The 19334-nt window shown below is 38.5% G+C and overlaps 1 long non-coding RNA gene across 2 annotated transcripts in view; it reads right to left on the bottom strand.

Moving 5' to 3' along the window:
* LOC105488255 (uncharacterized) overlaps nucleotides 1-19334 on the bottom strand; it is a 67531-nt gene that overhangs the window by 10261 nt on the left and 37936 nt on the right. For both annotated transcript variants that reach the window (XR_011606711.1, XR_011606710.1), the window contains exon 2: nucleotides 511-656. This is a non-coding gene — a long non-coding RNA (uncharacterized lncRNA). The remainder of the gene's footprint in view (nucleotides 1-510; nucleotides 657-19334) is intronic.

Here is a 19334-nt window from a genome sequence, read left to right as displayed (position 1 = left end):
GTGAAAATTTCTATATTTTCAGGTGATGTGATCTTGTTAAAGAGAAAATCTTAAGGAATCCACTAAAACATTATTAGAATTAATAAACAAGCTCAGCAACATGAGTGAATACAAGATCAACATGTGGAAATCAATTGCTTTTATAGTAATATAAATAAATAACCTCAAACAAATTAAAAAGATATTTATATTTACAATATTACAGAAAAGAAAAATATACTTATGGATGAGTTTAACAAAGAGTGAAAGACAAGTACATTGAATTACTGCAGCAGGCAGAATAATGTTTCCCCAAAGATAATCTCCTTGTCCCTGGAAATTGTGAATATATTTTGCTTCATCGCAAAGAGGAATTAAGATTGCTAATAAGCTGACTTTATGATAGAGAGATTATCCTACGTTATCTGATTATTCCAATGTAATCACAAAGGTTTGTAGACGTGAAAGCAGAAAAATGAATAAGAGTCAAGGTAGAAGTGATGTAATGTGAGAAAGAAAAACTCAACCCACCATTGCTGGATTTGAAGATGGAAAAGGGCTATAAGCCAAGGATGTTGGCAGCTTGTGGACACTGGGAAAGACAAAGAAACTGCTTTTCTTCCAGAGCTTTCAGAGAGAAACGTAGCATGCTGACATCTTCATTGAGTCCTGTGACACTGAAATGGACCAATGATTAAAAAACAAACACACAAAAATGTAAAATAATTGTAAAACATTGTGTGATTTAAGCTATTAAGTGCACTAAGTATGCTGTAAAATGTTACAGCAGCAATAAAACCTGATACAACCATAAAACACAAAGGAAAGAAATTAATCAGAACTTAAATTAATCAGAACTTGTTAAGATGAAATTAATCAGAAATTGTTAAGATGCCAGTATTCCTCTGATCTATAGATACAACACAATTCCTGTAAAAATCTCAGCTAGCTATTTTCCTCCCAGAATTGACAAGCCAAGTTTTAAATTCATATTTAATGGAAAGGATAACGACTTTGCTATTTGTATTTAATAACAAAGTTGGGGGGCTCACACTTCTCAGATTTAAAACTTACTACAAAGCTATAGTAATTAAGAAAGAGTGGTACACAATAAACATGTATATCAATGTAAATGAGAATCCATAAAGAAGCCATTACATCTATGGCCAATTGATTTTGATAAAGGTGCCAACACAATAAAACGGAGAAAGAACAGAGTTTCCAACAATTTTGCTGGGACAATTGGCTATCCATGTGCAAAAGTATAAATTTAGACCCCTTCTTCATGCCATATGCAAATATTACCCAAAGGGGACCATACACCAAAAGGTAAGAGTTAAAATACAAATCTTTTCACGTGAAATACATGAGTAAATCTTCATGGCTTTGGGCTAGGCAATGGTTTCTTAGACATAACACTAAAAACACCCATAAAACAAAACCTATGGCGGACTTCATCAAAATTTAAAACTTTTGTACTGCAACTAATACCATCAAGACAGTAAAAATATAAACCTTAGGATGGGTGAATATATTTACAATCTTATATCGAATAAGAGACTGGGATTTCTATCCGGAATGTATAAAGAACTCTCACAACTCCATCATTAAAGATAAATAATCCAATTTAAAAAGTAACATAACTCAGTTGATATTTATCTAAAGAATATATACATATATAAATGGCCAGAAGAAATACTCAACATCTTTAATTGCTAGACAAATGCAAATCAAAACCACAGTGAAATATTACTTTTTTCCCACTAGTAGAGCTATAGTAAAAAATTAGAAATAACAAGTATTGGAGAGAATGAACAAAAATTGGAACTCTCATCTGCTCCTAATGGGACTGTAAAATTGAGTAGCCCCTTTGAAAACAGTTTAGCAGTACCTCAAAATATTAAACATGATGTTACTCTGTGTATTAGTTTGTTCTCATGCTGCTAATAAAGACACACCCAAGACTGGGTAATTTATAAAGGAAAGAGGTTTAATTGACTCACAGTTCAGCATGGCTGGGGAGGCCTCAGGAAACTTAAAATCATGGCAGAAGGGGAAGCAGACACTTCCTCACATGGTGGCAGCAAGGAGAAGTGCCAAGCAAAATGGGGAAAAGTCCTTATAAAACCATCCGATATCATGAGAACTCATTCACTATCATGAGAACACCATAAGGATAACTGCCCCCATGATTCAATTACCTCCCACTGGGTCCCTCCCACAACAGGTAGGGATTATGGGAACTACAATTCAAGATGAGATTTGGGTGGAGACAACCAAACCATAACACTATATGATCCAGTAATTCTGCTTGTAGGTATATTCCTAAATGAAATGAAGGTATATGTCCACATTTTAACTCATACACAAATGATTATAGCAAAACAATTCACAATAGTCAATAATAGGAACAATATAAAGGACCATCAACTGATTAAGTAGTAAATAAATGGGTTATATCCACATAGTGACATATTATTCAATCATAATTAAAAGAAATGAATTTTGGATACTTGGCAACAATACGAATGAACCTTTAAAACATGTTAGTATATCAAATAAGTTGGTCATAAACGACTATATGTTGTATGATTCCATTTATTTTACATGTCCAGAATAAAAAAATCTGTAGAAACACAAAACAGATGAGATGTTTCCTAGGGTGTGAGAAGTGGGGTGGTGATGGTCACATAAGAAACGGAGACTAACTGCTAATGCAGAGTTTCTTTTCAGATTGGTGAAAAAGTTCTAATATTGTATTACGATGATGGTTACACAACTCTTAGTATACTGAAAAACACCTTAAATGAGTGCAGAGTATGGTGTGTGTGTGTTATGTCTTTAAAATGATGTTTAGGAAAAATAAAGATAGAAAAAGGAGAGACTGAGACATGTAAGGTATTCAAAGAATCTGCGAGGATTATTGTTCCAAAGGTGGAACAATAGCTACTTCTTCAATAACTACTTTTAGTAAAACAGCTACTACACAATCACTACCTCTAGTAGACACTTCTACTACCTAAGATTATTTGGTTCTCCTCTTCTGAGATGCAGGAGCATACTTCCCTGCTAGTTGGTCATAGCAGTACCATCTGACTAGTTCTGGGCAAATAGTTGTGGGCAGAAAGGTTGTGTATTATTTCCCAGTCAAGCATTAAATTTTGATGTGAGGTCCTCCAGCACTCTCTTCCCCTGATGTATCAGCTGAAGACGCTGTGTGCTCCAAATGGTGCAGTGACAATTTCATAGAGTTTTTCAGAGCCTCATTCACTAGATATAAACTGGAATTCAGAAAAACAGGAATGTGTGCATGAGCAAAAAAATGCGCTTTTGTTTGTGTGTTGAACCACCGACATTTTAGAGTTGCTTATTACTGCACCGTAACGTGTGTTATGTGACCTACACAACAAGGTGATGGAGAAACAGGGGTATAGATAAATATAATAACTGACTTGCAAGTTTGAAAACCCAGTACTCTATCATAAAACAGGCAGAAATTCTGCGTAATTTATTTTGGGTTAGAAAAATAATGGCTATCACCATTTCTCCCTTCTGGAATATGTTGAGTCTTGTGAGGGATAGTGAAGCCTGCTTTTAGTTGGCCGGTGGTTCATTTGAAACAATCTGATTGGCAGAAGGGGAATGGCTTCATATATATATTTTTTTCCATAGGACTAAAATAGAATCTCCCACACATCTAATAATTCTCCATTTTCTATTTTCATATGTTCTTATTTTTTATTTAGTGGGTGGATAAAAGATTTCTAATAGATGGGAGTGAATTTGGATAAAGGATCTATCATATATATATATAATATATATACATATAAAATCTCATACAAGTTGAGTATGCCTTATCTGAAACGCTTGGGTTCAGAAGTGTTTTGGGTTTCAGAATTTTTTAGATAGTGGAGTATTTGCATTATATATTGGTTCAGTGTCCCTAATCTAACAAAGCCCAAAATCTCAAATGTTCTGAAACATTATGCATTTCAAACTTTTTGAGTATTTCAAGCTTTTGAGGACCAATGACCCTCAAAAAATTATTTTAGAGTATTTTGGATTTCAGCTTTTTGGGATTAGAGATGCTCTAAATGTGTACGTATAAAATTTGTCACTGTTTGTAACTTATAAGTATGCAAGTTTTTATTTTTAGAGAAATTGTTACTAAAATATAAGTTCTTTTTTAATGCGTTTGTAAGTTTGGAGTTTGTTTTATCTTTCATTTTCCTTATTCCACGTTCCCGAGATCATTGGTAAGAGAAGAAAGCATACTTTGCTGTGGGTCAGGTGCTACATTGGAATATCATGGTCATGACACCAGGTTCCATTTAATAAATTACTGCTGTGGGGACACTAAATGGTATCCGTAGCTTCAAATCCATTAAGCGACAATTTGCTAACTTTGTGGGGAAGGGATCAGGGTAGTATTGGTATTACCTTGTGTACCTGAAGTTCAGGACTCCTCCTCACAGCGATTTCATCCAATTAATTTAGAAGGCTATTATCCCCATTATACAAATGGACAAAGTGGTCTGTAAGATCAGTGCGAATGTGTCAGGTTTCCATAAAAGAGGATGCCATTTCTGGATACAGGATAAAGGTGGCTTTAAATTTTTCTGTCCTCCCTCTCAGACATCATAGGCTACCCTACCATGTTCTTTGTGTAAGTTTGAGGCAGACTTGAACGACCACAAAGCAAAGTAATGCTTGGAATTACACTGTTGGTTACCCTAATTGCTTTAGTTCTTATAGTGGGACACCAGGATAAAGAAGAAACAGAGGATTATGTAATATCTATATAATGAAGAGTAGAGAAATCAAAATATTCAGTTTAGAAAAAGGAAAAACGTAATGCTAAAAATAGTACCCATATATCCGGTCCTCTAAATTGACAAATAACTTACACATCAAGTGTTTTCTCATTTATCCTTGAAAAGAATGTGTAGGTTAATTGACACTCTTATTTTCACAAAGGAGAAAACGGAAGCTTGAGCTTGGTGATGCCTATAAGGTGACGCTCCTAGGAACTTGAGAAAGCCTCAATGTAGGCTCAAGGTAGGCTCAAGGTTATCTCAGGGTAGGTATGAGATAACTTACCCCATTCATTACCCTTACTAATCAAATTCAAAATTCGCATTGTCTCATAACTACTGACCTAATCTTGCTCTTTCTTTCCAGTGCCATCTTTTTACCTTCCCCTCATTCACTACTCACTGGGCACATCTCTGTTATTGCTGTTTCTACAAAGACCAATTTTATTCATGCCTTGAAGAATTTACATTTGCTTTCTTATCTTCCTGTATAATTCTCTCTGAAGATTTTCACATGGCTGGCTACTCTTTACAATTCTCAAGGCTCAGCTTACACACTTCCTGCTTGGATTAGACTTCCTTGTCTACTTCATCTAAAGAAGTTCCCCTTGAATATTTTTATTGTATAACACTCTTCTCTATTTTTGATTTTAATCTTCATAACACTCATTTTTATCCTGTTTAGTCATTTAACACCTGCCTCTCTCTTCTAGAATTTAATCCTAAAAGAGTAGGTTCACTGTCATTTTACTCAATACCACCTTCTCAATATCCAAAATAGTCTCTCGGGTATAGTAAATGGTAAATAAAAGTTTACTAGGTGAATGAAATAATATATTGACTTTGGGGGAAAGAAAGATAGTGTATCTATCTTTATGAAGTACAGAAGAACTAATAAATTTACATTTAGCTTCAGAAATGGGCTCAATAGATGAGGCTCTGAATAGATAATCGAATTTAACCTTTCACAAAGAAATAATTTTATAAAATATCACACTTCTGATTTCAGGAAACAGGCTGTCCCACACGGTGGTTCATTAGCACTGACAAAATGTTCAAGCAAAGGATAGGTGTGCATTCTGAAGATGTAGGGATGCCTGAATCAGGCATGTGGTGGTGCTAAGGTTGCCTCCATCCTATTTTATCACTTCTGAAACCTATCACTCTAAAGAGGTATTTTGTATAAATTTTTTTTTAACCAAACAAAAACAATGAATTGGGCAAGTCTGCTAATTATACTTCATTATTTTCCATTAAACTCAGAAAAATCGTAAGATTCTTTTAGGCATTGCATATGATCTTGTTTGCAATAGCCTTCTAGTAAAAGAGAAAGTTTTAACAGCACATTAGATTTCAATTGACATTAAATGTGTAATTACCCCCAATTAATCAGTAAGGAATGATTTAAGCTGCAGCTAACCACAAATTGGACTTAAAAATGGCTTAAACAAATAAGGCTTTTTAATTTCCATGTAAACAGAAGTCTGAGGGCAGGTGGTTTCTAGTATACATCTTCCAATGGTGTCACAAGTTCCAAATTTTATTTCCGTCTGCTCCTCTGTACTATGGATTGATAGTGCTACCTCTCAAGTAGTTTCACAAAGAATGTATTACTGTTGCTGAGCATCAGGTTCTCACAGGTAACATATTAAATGATAGTACTTCTTTTATACCATTTTTACTAGAAATAAAGAGAGAATGTATGACAAGTGTTTGGCGTTGGTCATTGTCTTGGAGGGCTCCATCATTTTCTCCTTTTTTTTTTTTTACTTTATTACTCCATTTCGCTTACATTTAATTCCTCTGTCAGCACACAAATTGCACCTTCATCTGCACTTATCTCTTTGCCTATTGTTTAGGTCAAGATATCCACTTGATGAAGTTTTCTCTTACAAATGTGTACAACTTATTCTTCTACAGTCGCCGCCGCCAACTCCCTACGTGCCTAGACTTTAGAGTTCTGAATACGACTACTGAGGGAGTATGATTACTTAGGTCATGACAACAAATACTATATATTTCAAACATCCAGCTTCAGTGTCATTTCAGTTCAAGCCAGCAGTGTTTATGAAAGTAACTACTGCATGCCAGGCACGGTAGAACTTCTGAAAAGCCACCTTCCAATTCCTGTGAGTACAGTTATTCGCTTATACTTCTAGGAGCATGCAGCTGGTTGGGCTCTCTGAAAGCAGATGCTAAAATGGAAGTGTCACGGGGAAGGTGTTAATTAGGGATCAACAGATACCATAAAAGGAACAGGGGGGAAAGCAGGACTGTGCAGAGGAAGAAGTCAAACTGTGGCACAGCCGGAAAGAGCCTCAGCCCCAAACAGGTAATGCCAGTCAAAATCATTCCAATTGAGCCAAAATGGCCAGGTCTTCACATACCTTCCTCCCTCAGTCACCAATGTGGGCTGTCCAGAGACAGTGATCTCAGGCAATTCTGTTTTGAGGGACAGCTGGAGTTGGTCTGCTAACCACACTCTCTGTAGCTGGGAAGGAAAGTCCTTTCTTGAAGAGAGAGCTGTGTTGCTCCTTCCTGTGTCTACCACAGTCTATGTCTTAGAACGCTGAAGTCCATTTCTTAAGATATATTCAGGATATGATTCCTTCAGGATTCCAGTGGACTTGTCTTCCTTAGAAGAAACTTAAGAGGCAGGTAAGAATGATGAACTATAGCCCATGATACTACAACAAGTTTCAGTTACACAGTAGTGTTGTCCTCCTTTAGCCACCATATGGTCTAGATTCTCCTTCACCTCTGCTATCATCAGGGGTTTATCTGTGGCATGACCTAGACCTCATCACCAAGAGGCCTCAGTCCTTGGTTACAATGTCCTTATTAGGCCAGCATTGCCAAACCTGCTATTTTACAATCACAATTAGCAATGAAGAGACACCAAGACCTACCTAAGTGGATTATATGAGTTCCACAGATATTCCTCTTTGGTCACATTCTGAAACAGGAGCTGAGCCTCCAACTGCCTATCAGAGTCAATTACTTCTGCTGCAAAAATGGTAATTCCTTTTGCCTGGTAGTCTATTGACACCGCAAGCCCAAACTGCTCAGGTAGCGGCTATAGCTTATAATTAAACAGAAGTGTTGCATAATTCCCTTGCAAGAAGTGCCTCCCTTTTAAGAACCAAGATTTCTAATTCTATATTCCAAGGTTTTGGAGATGGGAAGTAAAAATTCTCAGGTGAGTCATTTGGCGTGATAGCACTTGGGGTCATGCCTGCTTCTATTCTTCGGTTCCTAAACCCATGTATTCTTCCTGTTGGGACACATCACCACGTAAAATCTTGCTTAAATGCTTATAAAAATCCTGGCACTGTTTTTCACAGGGTATTTCCCTTAAACTGGCACTTCAGTGGTGCCTTGAGCAGGACATTCAATCCTCTTTCAGGCTGGTGTCTGGATGGGGCAGAATGTGGGACATTCCATTGTGATGGTACTACTCCCATACCTGGATGCAACACTTTCATCTTAATAAAAACAATTGTTGGGCTTCCTGTGTTGATCCTCATATACTTGACAAAACCAAGTTTACAACGGGTAGTTTTGGCTACATTGTCATAGAATGTCCTGTGGTCAGATATTTTGTTTTCATCTGGGGTTGTTCCTCAAAAACTTACAATTATTTGTTTCGGTGGCTTGGATGTGTTATTAAACTCTGATGGCTTGTGTTGAATTTTTTTTTCTCATTGAATCTTGCCAAAAATTCCTAATGACATTTTCTTTTTCCACCACTGAAGTCTCCAGCACCGTAGTGTATGCCAGATTATATGGTCTATACTGGGCCCCAGTATGGCTCAAACTCCACTATTGCTTCCATAGCAGCCTGGACCTGCTGCAGAGCCCTTTCCTTCTCTAGGCCCCAACAGCCCTGGTAGCCTCTGTGTTACCCAGAAGATGAACCAAAGCAGCATTTCTAGCAATGGACCACATTCCTTCCAGAACCCAAAGAGTCCCACGAGGCATGGAGATTTATTCTTCATGGTGGGAGGTCTGACATGGTAACTTATCTTTTGCTTTGGAAGCCATGTTTCCAAAGCATGATCTTATGATCATGATCTTATGTTCTCATGATCTCATGATCTCACAACATTACAATTATCCTAAGTATTCAACCCCTAAAATGTACAGACACGCGTAGTCTCCAAACATTTTTTGGCATATTTTCCATCTTCTGGAGCATAGGTTTCTTACACAGGCTTCCAGCTTTTAGCCACTACTTGCTCATCCAGCTCAATAAATATAGTATTATCATGTAATTGATCAATGTGATGCTTGCCATAATATCCAGAAAATCAAGGCCAGGTTGGGTTTTACTATGACAGACAATAGAGAGTTAGCACATTCCCAGGGCAAAACTCTGTGTGATTGTATGCGTGCGTGTGTGTGTATGTGTGTGTGTGTGTGTGTGTTTTATTTCATGAAAATTCAAACCGCCTTCATCATCTTTTCTGATAAGGCTGGAAAAGAGCACAACAGCCAAGTCCACGCCCCACTTACTTGAGGACATATTTATATCCTTATTCAAAGACACTATTTGCATGATGGCTCCAATTGGAGATAGTACTTGGTTGAACTTGAAGTAGTCTACAGTAATCCTCCAGGATTCTTACAGTTTCTACGTTGTTTAATGTGGTTAGAAAAGCTATCATTGTGATCACTCACTCCCCCGAAACTTTTCCCTTAGGAATGGCACTAATCACCCCTTTCCTTTGGGATACAGTATTGTTTCTAATATCTTATCTTGGGTATGAGGAAAACAGTGTTGATGATTTCAGTTTTCTACTTGGCCTTTTCCACTGCTTTTACCCCACAGATCCCAATATGGAGATTTTGTGTCAATTTCCCAATCTGTCTATTTCAATTTTATGGATCAGAAAAGTGACCGCTGGAATCATTTTTGTGGTTGATATCATGGATCCCTGTAAGGTAGATGTTGAGCAGGACTCCAGGATATCATCTGACATCCATAAGACCCTACTCTAACAAAGAACCTTCATGATGGTTTGTTTTATGTGTAAACTTCGCTAGGATATAGTACCAAGTTATTTAATCCAACACTAGTTTAGGTGTTGCCGCACAGATAGTTCTGGATAGGTTTAACATCTACAATCAGCTGATTTTAAGTAAAGAAAATAGGCATTGTTTCCTCCATTTACCCGTCTCCTGTGCCTGATATGTGATCCTCAGTCATTGAATCCCTTTCCCATACAATTTCCTAATTCATCAGTAAAATATTTAACCATTGGACCACAAATTTCTGTCAGGAACTACCTGTACTCACATTTTTTTTTTTTTTGAGATGGATTCTAGCTCTGTCACCCCGGCTGGAGTGCAGTGGTGTGATCTCCGCTCACTGCAAGCTCCGCATCCCGGGTTCATGCCATTCTCCTGCCTCAGCCTCCCCAGCAGCTGGGACTACAGGTGCCCGCCACCACGCCTGGCTAATTTTTTGTATTTTTAGTAGAGATCAGGTTTCACTGTGTTAGCCAGGATGGTCTTGATCTCCTGACCTTGTGATCCGCCCGCCTTGGCCTCCCAAAGTGCTGGGATTACAGGTGTGAGCCACTGTGCCTGGCCTGTACTCACGTTTTACTGTTATTGTGCACTTATTGCCAGCCAGACTGTGAGTGGCTTTGTTCTAAAGCCCTGTCTTACCAACTGCTTTCCTAGATTGCGCTTGGTATCAATGCTTGAGGTTGGAAGCTGTCAGCTTGCCAAGGATTAGAGCTCTAAGTAAATTCAGATGTGCTGAAGGGTATGGGGCAAGGCACAAACAGCATCTGCCACGTTGGCCAGTAGAGGGGAGCGGCTCTTGTTACTGTGGTTGTTGAATCTTCTGCTGTTGATGTCGTTATTATTATTATCGGTACTAGTGAGTGGCTGCAGAAAATGATCAACACCTGCACATTTTAAAAAAAGTGTTGTTTCTCTAGTTTTACATTAAGGCAATGCCAATAATACAGACTCACTTCAAATACAAATGAATAATTTTCAACATTCATTTTCCAAAGGTAAGTAAAAGTTGGATCCCAGAACAGGCACACTGGTCTTAGGGTTAATTGCCGTGCTTTCCCTGTGAGTCCACCCTTGTTTTGCAATTTAGTGTCTTCCTTTTTTCCTCCCTTTGTGTCTGTTTGCCGGAAGCCTGTGGTCTGGGCACGGTGCCCAGTTAGATTTAATTTTGGTTTCCTAGTTATGCAGCATCCTAGCTGTGGTTTGGAGATGACATTTTACAAATTGTGTTTAGGCATTTTTGTTTATTTATGGTGGAACAAGTACAGAAAGCTTGTGCCCAGCCTGTTCAGATAATAACATTTAAAATAGAAGAAATAAAACTAATAGCACATGATAATACATACAAATGTGTGGTTATACAGACACTAGTGCATGTTTACATGCCTTTGAATGGAGCTTTGGATATAATAACAGGACAATACTGTCATATTTCTCTTCTTTTCCAATCTTTTCCTGTGATAACCTGAAAAATGAGAGACCAGAATATAGGTGTGTGGCCATAGTATGCCATCTGAAAGGACTGGGTAAGCACGTGGGATGGACACTGAGCTGGGAATTAATAGAGGGTGTCCAGACTCCAGAGTCAAGAAATGAGCTGGGCTCCTACCCCATTCTGAAGTTGCCAGAGAGTGAAATTGACCTGTATTCCTGCTATAAGTTGCTTCTTTAAGGTTCTGCTGGAGCTTTCTTAGTTTGTGAATGGAATCTGGGCTGGTTTCCATAGTTTTTCTGGTTACTTTCAGGGATTACAATGTCCAGTTTCCCCTCATGGAATGTCTCATACATCATAGAGCTTCCCTCCACCCTTCAGCCTTTTTAGTGCCTCCAACTAGAACATCTGCATCAGGAAAGAGGCCAGGGTGGGTGGGCTTCTTTACCCTTTCATTAGACTCTTCCTCATCTCCTCCTCACTCATTCACTGCGTGGTCTCTGATCCTGCAGGGATAGAGCAGAAAGAGAGGAGAGGTAATGGACAGAGACCTGGGAATGCTGTTTTATGCAGTGTGTGTGTGTGTGGTGTGTGTGTGTGTTTTGCAGATATTTATAAGCTGATCCCTCCTTCCTGGAGCTCCTTGAAGACTCCCCAGGTGGGCACCTCCCTGTATCGGTAACTCTAATTCATTGGCTGCCTCCCCTGGCTGCTCTGTTTTTCAGATGCTCTCACATTCATTCCAACCGCCACCTTTTACCCTCAGACACTCTCAGGGTTGAATCAGATAGCCATTTGCAAATGCCCCAAATTTCAGGAACACACATCCATCTTGGTAATTAGTTCCCTTGAAGTTCCGCACTTGGTTTTAGGTGGAAAAGCAGAAGGCTCTCCTCTCCCTGTGGCAATCAAGAGTTTTCTGCACACCTGCAGCCCTCTCTGAAGCAGCCGTTCCAGTCCCCAGGCTCGGATCTCCCCTATTTATCTGGTGGGCTAACTCTGCTATGGCCATAACTACTGGGCCGTTCCATTTGCAAGACCGGCACTTCTGTGGTGTTTTACAATCAATTTTTTTTTGTTCTTAGCATTTGTAACTTCTGCAGAATCTTCAAGATCACAAGAGTAGTCACTTTTTATACCCTATTATAAACAAACAAATTTCCAGTAGAAGCCGGATAAGTGCATGTATTAGAATTCATATACATGTTGGCTTTATTCCTGTTTCACTTATGCAGATTTTACCTCCACCCACTAACAGAACCGTAAGTTTATTATCAAATTTTGAGGGGTGTTACCTAGAAATCTACACCAGCACAAGTTTATGATATTATTTGCCTGAGAAATAAGAAAGTAGCAGTTCAGTAGCTGAGAGGCAGTGTGTAGCACAGAGATTAAATGTATCGATTACTCATCCCTACCTTTGTTGAATTTTATCTCTGTAAGCCCATACCTATAGATCAAGAAAATGTATTGAATCTTTCTGTGTTTCATTTTTTTTCATCAATCAACTGGTAATAATAATAATTGTACCTACCTTACAGGTAGTTATAAAGATTAACTAAGATAATATATATGTGATACTTAGAACACTGTAATTAAAAAAATGCTCAATAAATGTTAGATATTATTGGCTTAGGGTTTGGGTAAAGCACACACACACACACACGAAGTAAAACCATTTCTGGACAGTTGGTGATTAATTTTAGTCAATCAGTTAAGCAACTGTTTACAAGCTTCTCTGTGCCAGAGTATTATGCCAAGCACCGGAATACTGGGGAGTGTGGGTGAGGGTGGAGAAAAGCAATTAAGCAAGACTCACTAGTGTAGTAGGAGAAACAACTATCAGGAGAGTCTCTTGAGATATTTAAGGTCCAAGGTACTCATATTGTGAAATAGTGCAAATCCAAACAAAATGAGGCAGTGTTCACCCCTCAAGTTGGCAAAAATGCTAAAGTTTGAGAATACCCATTGCTGGAAATGATGTGAGGAAAACATGCATTCTCCATCCATAATCAATAAAGGTAGACACTTATCAACTGTTTTGTGGAAGGTATTAGAAAACATCTACAAAGGATGAGATACGTGTGTAAGGACGATGGACTGTAGTCAAGTGTAGGCCGAGGTACACATCCGGGATGGCATGACACAATAGGATTGGAGTGCAGTTGCACAGTCCCATGCATTATATAATCACAGTTATGAAGCCATAACATGGGAGGGCTCATCACCTGGCTCTGAACCACTATCGTGTGTGACATGCATAAATGCAACACCGACAGTGTGAGTGAGCTGCTGAATAAAACCTTGTCCCACCTACCTGTGATCTCTTGAGTGTTCTTTCAGTTGCTCACCCCTTGACGCTGACTCCCCCCTTGCCACTGACTCCCCCAGAACCTAACAATGTGTATCTACTGATTATTGTATCTTGCACGTACAGATATCCTAGAAAAGGATAATTAAGATACACAGGATGTTTATTTCATTTTTGTTTGTAATAAGAGGGCAAATAACCCTGGAAACAAAATGTCCTTCAAAAAGGAAATGAATATATAATTTATGGCCCAATAGTGCTTCCTTGTCCATAAGGGAAGCATTCCAAGACCCCTAGTGGATGCCTGAAATCACAAAGGGTAATGAACATCATACAGATACTCCTTGATTTATGATGGGATTGTGTCCCAATAAACACATCACAAGTTAAAAATATCATAAATTCAAAATGCATGTAAAACAGCTAAACTAACAAACATCATAGCCTAGGCTGCCTCAGGTGTCCTCAGAGCACTTATGTTAGCCTATAGTTGGGCAAAATAATCTAAAATAAAGCCTATTATAAGTGTTGAATATCTAATAAATTCCTTCAGTACTGTACTGAAAGTGAAAAACAAAATGGTTGCATAGGTACTCAAAATACTGTTTCTACTGAATGCATACCACTTTTCCACCATCATAAAGTGAAAAAAATAGTAAGTTGAATCATTTTAAGTCAGAGGCCATTTGTATATACCACGATTTTTCTATATACATATATACCTATGATAAAGTTTAATTTATGAAACAGTAAAAGATCAACAAAAACTGAAAATAGAACAATAAGAACAATCTACTGTAATAAAAATTATGTGAATGTGGTCTCTTTTTCTCTCCCTGAAAATATCTTATTGTCCTATATTCACCATTCTCGTGATCTGTCAATCTAATAACCCCAGCAGCTACTAAGTGATGAATGCGCAGGTAGCAGATGCAGTGTGGATACACGGGACAAATGGATAATTCACATCCTGGGTGAAGGGTAGGAGACAGGTAGAAGCTGAAAACTTAAGCTAGATCAGCTTATTGCTAGAATTTCCATTTAATATTTTTGTACTGCATTGACTGCTGGTAACTGAAACCACGGAAAGGGAAGCCAAGATGAGGGGGCCTACTTTACATCCAAATAATGAAATATGATGTGGCATTTAGAAGAATTGAAATAAATAAGTACATGCTAATATGGAAAAATAAGCAGAGTATATTATTAAACCAAAATAAAAAAGCAAGGCCTACAGCAATATGCATTATTTGTTGGTATCTGTAAACATACAAAATATATACACATGTGCATATAAACCTGGAGTAGCATTAGTACTGAAATATTTCTAGAAGCCGTTACAAGAACCTGTTAACGGTGATTATTTTTGAGGAACTGCCTTAGCAGGTGACATATTTTTCTTTTCTTTGTTTTTTCTTTTTTGTTTTTTTGACGGAGTCTCAGTCTGTTACCAGGCTGGAGTGCAGTGGCCCGATATTGACTCACTGAAACTTCTACTTCCCAGGTTCAAGCGATTCTCCTGCCTCAGCCTGAGTAGCTGGGACTACAGGCACCCACCACTATGCCCAGTTAATTTTTGTATTTTTAGTAGAGACGGTGTTTCACCGTGTTGGCGAGGATTGTCTCGATCTCTTGACCTTGTAATCTGCCTGCCTCGGCCCCGCAAAGTGCTGGGATTACAGGCATGAGCCACTGTGCCTGGCCTCTTCTTCTTCTTTTTTTTTTTTTTTTGCATAATTCAAGGCAGTTTAAATGTTTCCACTATGTATAAGAATTTTTATAGAACTTCTTTGAGTAGTGATATTATAGAACTTTTAACAAATTTGCCTTCATTCCATATGGTATTTAGAAATACATGTTTCATCTTATGTGAAACACACATGAACACAGATTATTATTATTCTTAAGCCCAAGAAAAAGAAGTGCACCTGGAACCCCACAACTGAGTCAATGGACTTTCTCTGGTCTCTGGCCTATTTACACTCTTACTTTTGTTGCTTATTCTATCAGCTTTGCTCTGATTTTTCTTTGCCGATGACTTGCTTTTGTTGATATCTTCATTTTAAATTGGCTTCTCTCACTCCTGAAAACACTTCTCACTTGAACTGAATGTCAGCATCACCTGAAGGAAGTTTTAGGGAAATAGAAGCCAGCATCTTCTTCCTGATAATTACACAGAATTCCTGGGAGTATGAAACACCGTGTGTGTGTGTGTGTGTGTGTGTGTGTATGAAGCTCGCCTGATGATGGTGAGGTGCCTCCAGTCTTAAAAGGAGCTGAGTTTCTCATAGTTTCTCATAGTTTCCCAGTTCATGTACAAAAGGGACAGGGTGTCCAGATGTTCATACTCTTCTACTACTTCATCTCTTCTTCCCCTGATCTCTCAGCTTTTCTCTTACCCAAAACAACCTGCAACTCAAAGATTTTTCTTTAACTTCTCATCTTGCCTCTGATGCATGAAGTCAGCTACGTTTTTCTAAGTTTGCTCAGTATTTTGACTTCTCTGGTTAGGAATACAGATCTTTTTAAGTGAACTGACCCTGAAGAACAGTCTTGGATAGCAAAAACTTCTCTTCTAGAATTCCATTTACTGGCGCTGTCTCTGTAAAATTACCTGTCAGTTACCTGTCAATGGGTTTACCCTGTAACTGTCTTTACTCACCATTGGAGAATTCTATTTTTGTTTTGTAGTTTTTGCTCTGAGTTACACTGTTTCTCCAGCATTTGCCTTACTGGGGCCTGAACCATTAAAGCAGTATTTCTCAAATTTTACTGTATTATGAGTCACCTAAGGATCTTGTTCAAATGCAGATTTTGAATCAGTAGTTCTGGGGTGGGGCTGAAGATTCTTGCTTTTTAATGAGCTCCCAAGTAATGCTGAAGCTCCTAAAGCATCACGGTCCACACTTTGTGGAGCAAAGCATCACAGCTCCTGGCTCCTGGCTTGCAGTTTCCACTCTACTAGCCTCCTTCAGATTTATAATTGCTCTATCGCCCTTCTTTGACCAGAGCTTGCAAGTGAATCATGGCATTAATAAGTGGCATGGTGAGGATTTAGCCCTGGGTGATCTAGACATTGGTATCTACTGTATGTAGAAACATGTTTTCCAGGAATGATGATCACAGATGGCACTTGCCAAACACATGCCAAGCACTGAACAATGTTCTTTTTATTTATGGTTTGCTAAAAATTATACCTCACAATTCTATAAAGTAGGCACTACTATAATCCCAGTTTTGCAATTGAAGACCCTGAAGTTAACTAGCACAAGATATCACAGAAGGTGATGGGGTTGAAATTCAAACCCATGTAATTCTCTCCAAGAACTACTATTAACTTTTAGATGTATTTGTTTGTCTTTATATTATTGTGCAAAATGAGGCTATGATATAAACCAGTTATGTAATTTCAAACTGATGTTGATTATCTTTACTGTATTTTTATTCTATCTGAAATTATATACAGATTTTTAAATTAACTTTAAAGAAAAACTGCAACTCAATAGATTCAGCCCACCATTTTTCATCTTACTTTTTTCCCCTGTTTTCTCTTTTTAATTTTCGAAAGGTGTGAGTTCTAGTCTCGACCCCATACTACAGTGAACATCAGCTTTTTATTTGTTGCAGAGGTGGGGATTCTTCTGGGAAGAGGATGAAGGTCTGGGCATCCTGTCCCTTTTGTACGTGAACCGGGAAGCTCTATGAGAAACTCAGCTTCTCTTAAGACTGGAAGCACCTCACCATCATCAGGCGAGCTTCATATGCTCACACACACACACACACACACATTGGAGTATGCTAAGGATTTATATAAGTTTACATACTGTCCACACCTATGAGATTCTAATTCAGAAGATCTAGGTTGGTGTCCAGGAATCTGTAATTCAAAGGACCCACAAATAATTCAAATGCATATTTTAGTTGTGAATGCCTTAGCTAAATGGTCCCTACGCTATTTATTTTCACACTGAAACCTAGCTATGACACTAATCCCCAGTAAATTGTGTTTTTACTTTCCATATGGGGCTTGTTGTCTTTCCTGTAGGAGCAGACAGTGCTAGAAGAAAACTTGTTTTGTTCCTGAAATCTTCCCCATTCAAGGTGAAGGATTAGTGTGACTGTTGCCTCTCCTAGAGCAATCCCAACGTGGGATGCACTGTTGGTCAGGTGATAGGTGGCTTAATTAGCAGGAGTCAATGCACAGCTGCTACCAGTCTGGGCTCTGTTCGGCTGTCGAGCATCTGTTATGACTTTACGAAAGCTGGAGGGCGGGAAACCATGGGGAGTAGTCTATTTCTATGGTGTGTGTTTCCGTTGATGATATTGTCTGCATGCAGAATGAGCCCATAGCTCTTTATTTGGAAAGTCTTGAGAATCTTTTTTGCTTGAAAGCGTGTGGCAGGTTTTCACTGTATCAGCAAGCAGAGACTGTATTGGGATTATTGAGTGGCACATGTTACAGCTATCTCTTTAGTCAGCTGCAAAACTGCATATATTCTTAATCCTCATCCTCATCTTATTCCACATCCTCTCTGTCTTGGTCTTTCTGTCTCTCTCTCTCTCTCTCTTTCTGTTTCCATCTGTCTCTCTCTCTCTCTCTCTCTCCCTCTCTGTCACTTATAATCATCAAGTATTAAAACAAGAAAGGCCCAAGGAGGTCATCCAGTTTGGTAGTCCCTGAGTGATGGCCAAGAGATAATTGTTTTTTATTATTTCCTATCACTAAATACATAGAGTTTTCCCATTAAGACATTCTGGCAACATACACTTTGAAAAAATCTTCAAAGCAATTCTTATGCACAGCAACTTTGGGATTCCTCATGTTATTGTTAGTTAAGTTGAAATCCAGAGAAGTAAAAAAAAAAATTGTTCACATATAGAAAGTGAAAGAATAGAGACCTCAGATTACCTGATTCCCAATCCTCTCTTTTTTCATACTCTATGTTATTTCCATTTCTCACCCATTTATAACCATATTAGGACATTTCTGTAGTGCATATTAGTTAATTTTGTCCATCTAGAAACTCATTACTTTGGGCAACTATGTACAATAATGTGATTATTAAATGGTGACCAATCATAGAATCGCACTCTCCTGCCCTAGGTTGGGTATGTGACCCAGTTCTCATTGGCCACTTATTTCTCTTATCTCAACATGTAAGTCCTGGGTCGTGCCTGTTATCAAACTGGGCAAAGAGAGCTCTTTTTCTGGGTTCTTCGATTTGGAGGTAACGAAGTACTTGTTCCTTAGGTTAAAAAGCTCAATGAGTGCAAGTTAGGGGGTGTCACAGTGCATGTTTTTTGGAATAAAGTTAAAAACCCAGTTGCAGGTGGGGAAAATGAGGCCACAGATAAGATAGGCAGAGCCCAGAGAGGCCGATTTGAAAGGAGAAGAAACAATGTATATTTTCTATAGAGACTTTTAGTACCTGGATTCGGTACTTTTTGAAGCAAGTTGTCTCCTGATTGCATAATGTTTCTCTATTAGTCTCTTTCTGATTTCCCACTAAGTTTTCCTATATCGTTTTCTGCATTATGAATTGAATGTCTGTGTCCCCACAAAATTCATGTTAAAGCCTTCATTCCTCATGTGATGGTATCTGGAAATGGAGCCTTTGGGAGGTAAATAGGTCCCTCATGAAGGGATTAGTTCCCTTGTAAGAAGAGAAAGGGAGTGATCTCTCCCTGAGGTGGCACAAAGGGGTCATGTGAACACACAGCAAGAAGGCTGCTGTCTGCAAGCCAGGAAGAGGGCCCTCACTAGAAC

Source organism: Macaca nemestrina, chromosome 8 (genome assembly GCF_043159975.1).
Source record: "Macaca nemestrina isolate mMacNem1 chromosome 8, mMacNem.hap1, whole genome shotgun sequence".
In the NCBI taxonomy this organism is placed as follows: domain Eukaryota; kingdom Metazoa; phylum Chordata; class Mammalia; order Primates; family Cercopithecidae; genus Macaca; species Macaca nemestrina.
This window is presented reverse-complemented; position numbering and strand designations above follow the sequence as displayed.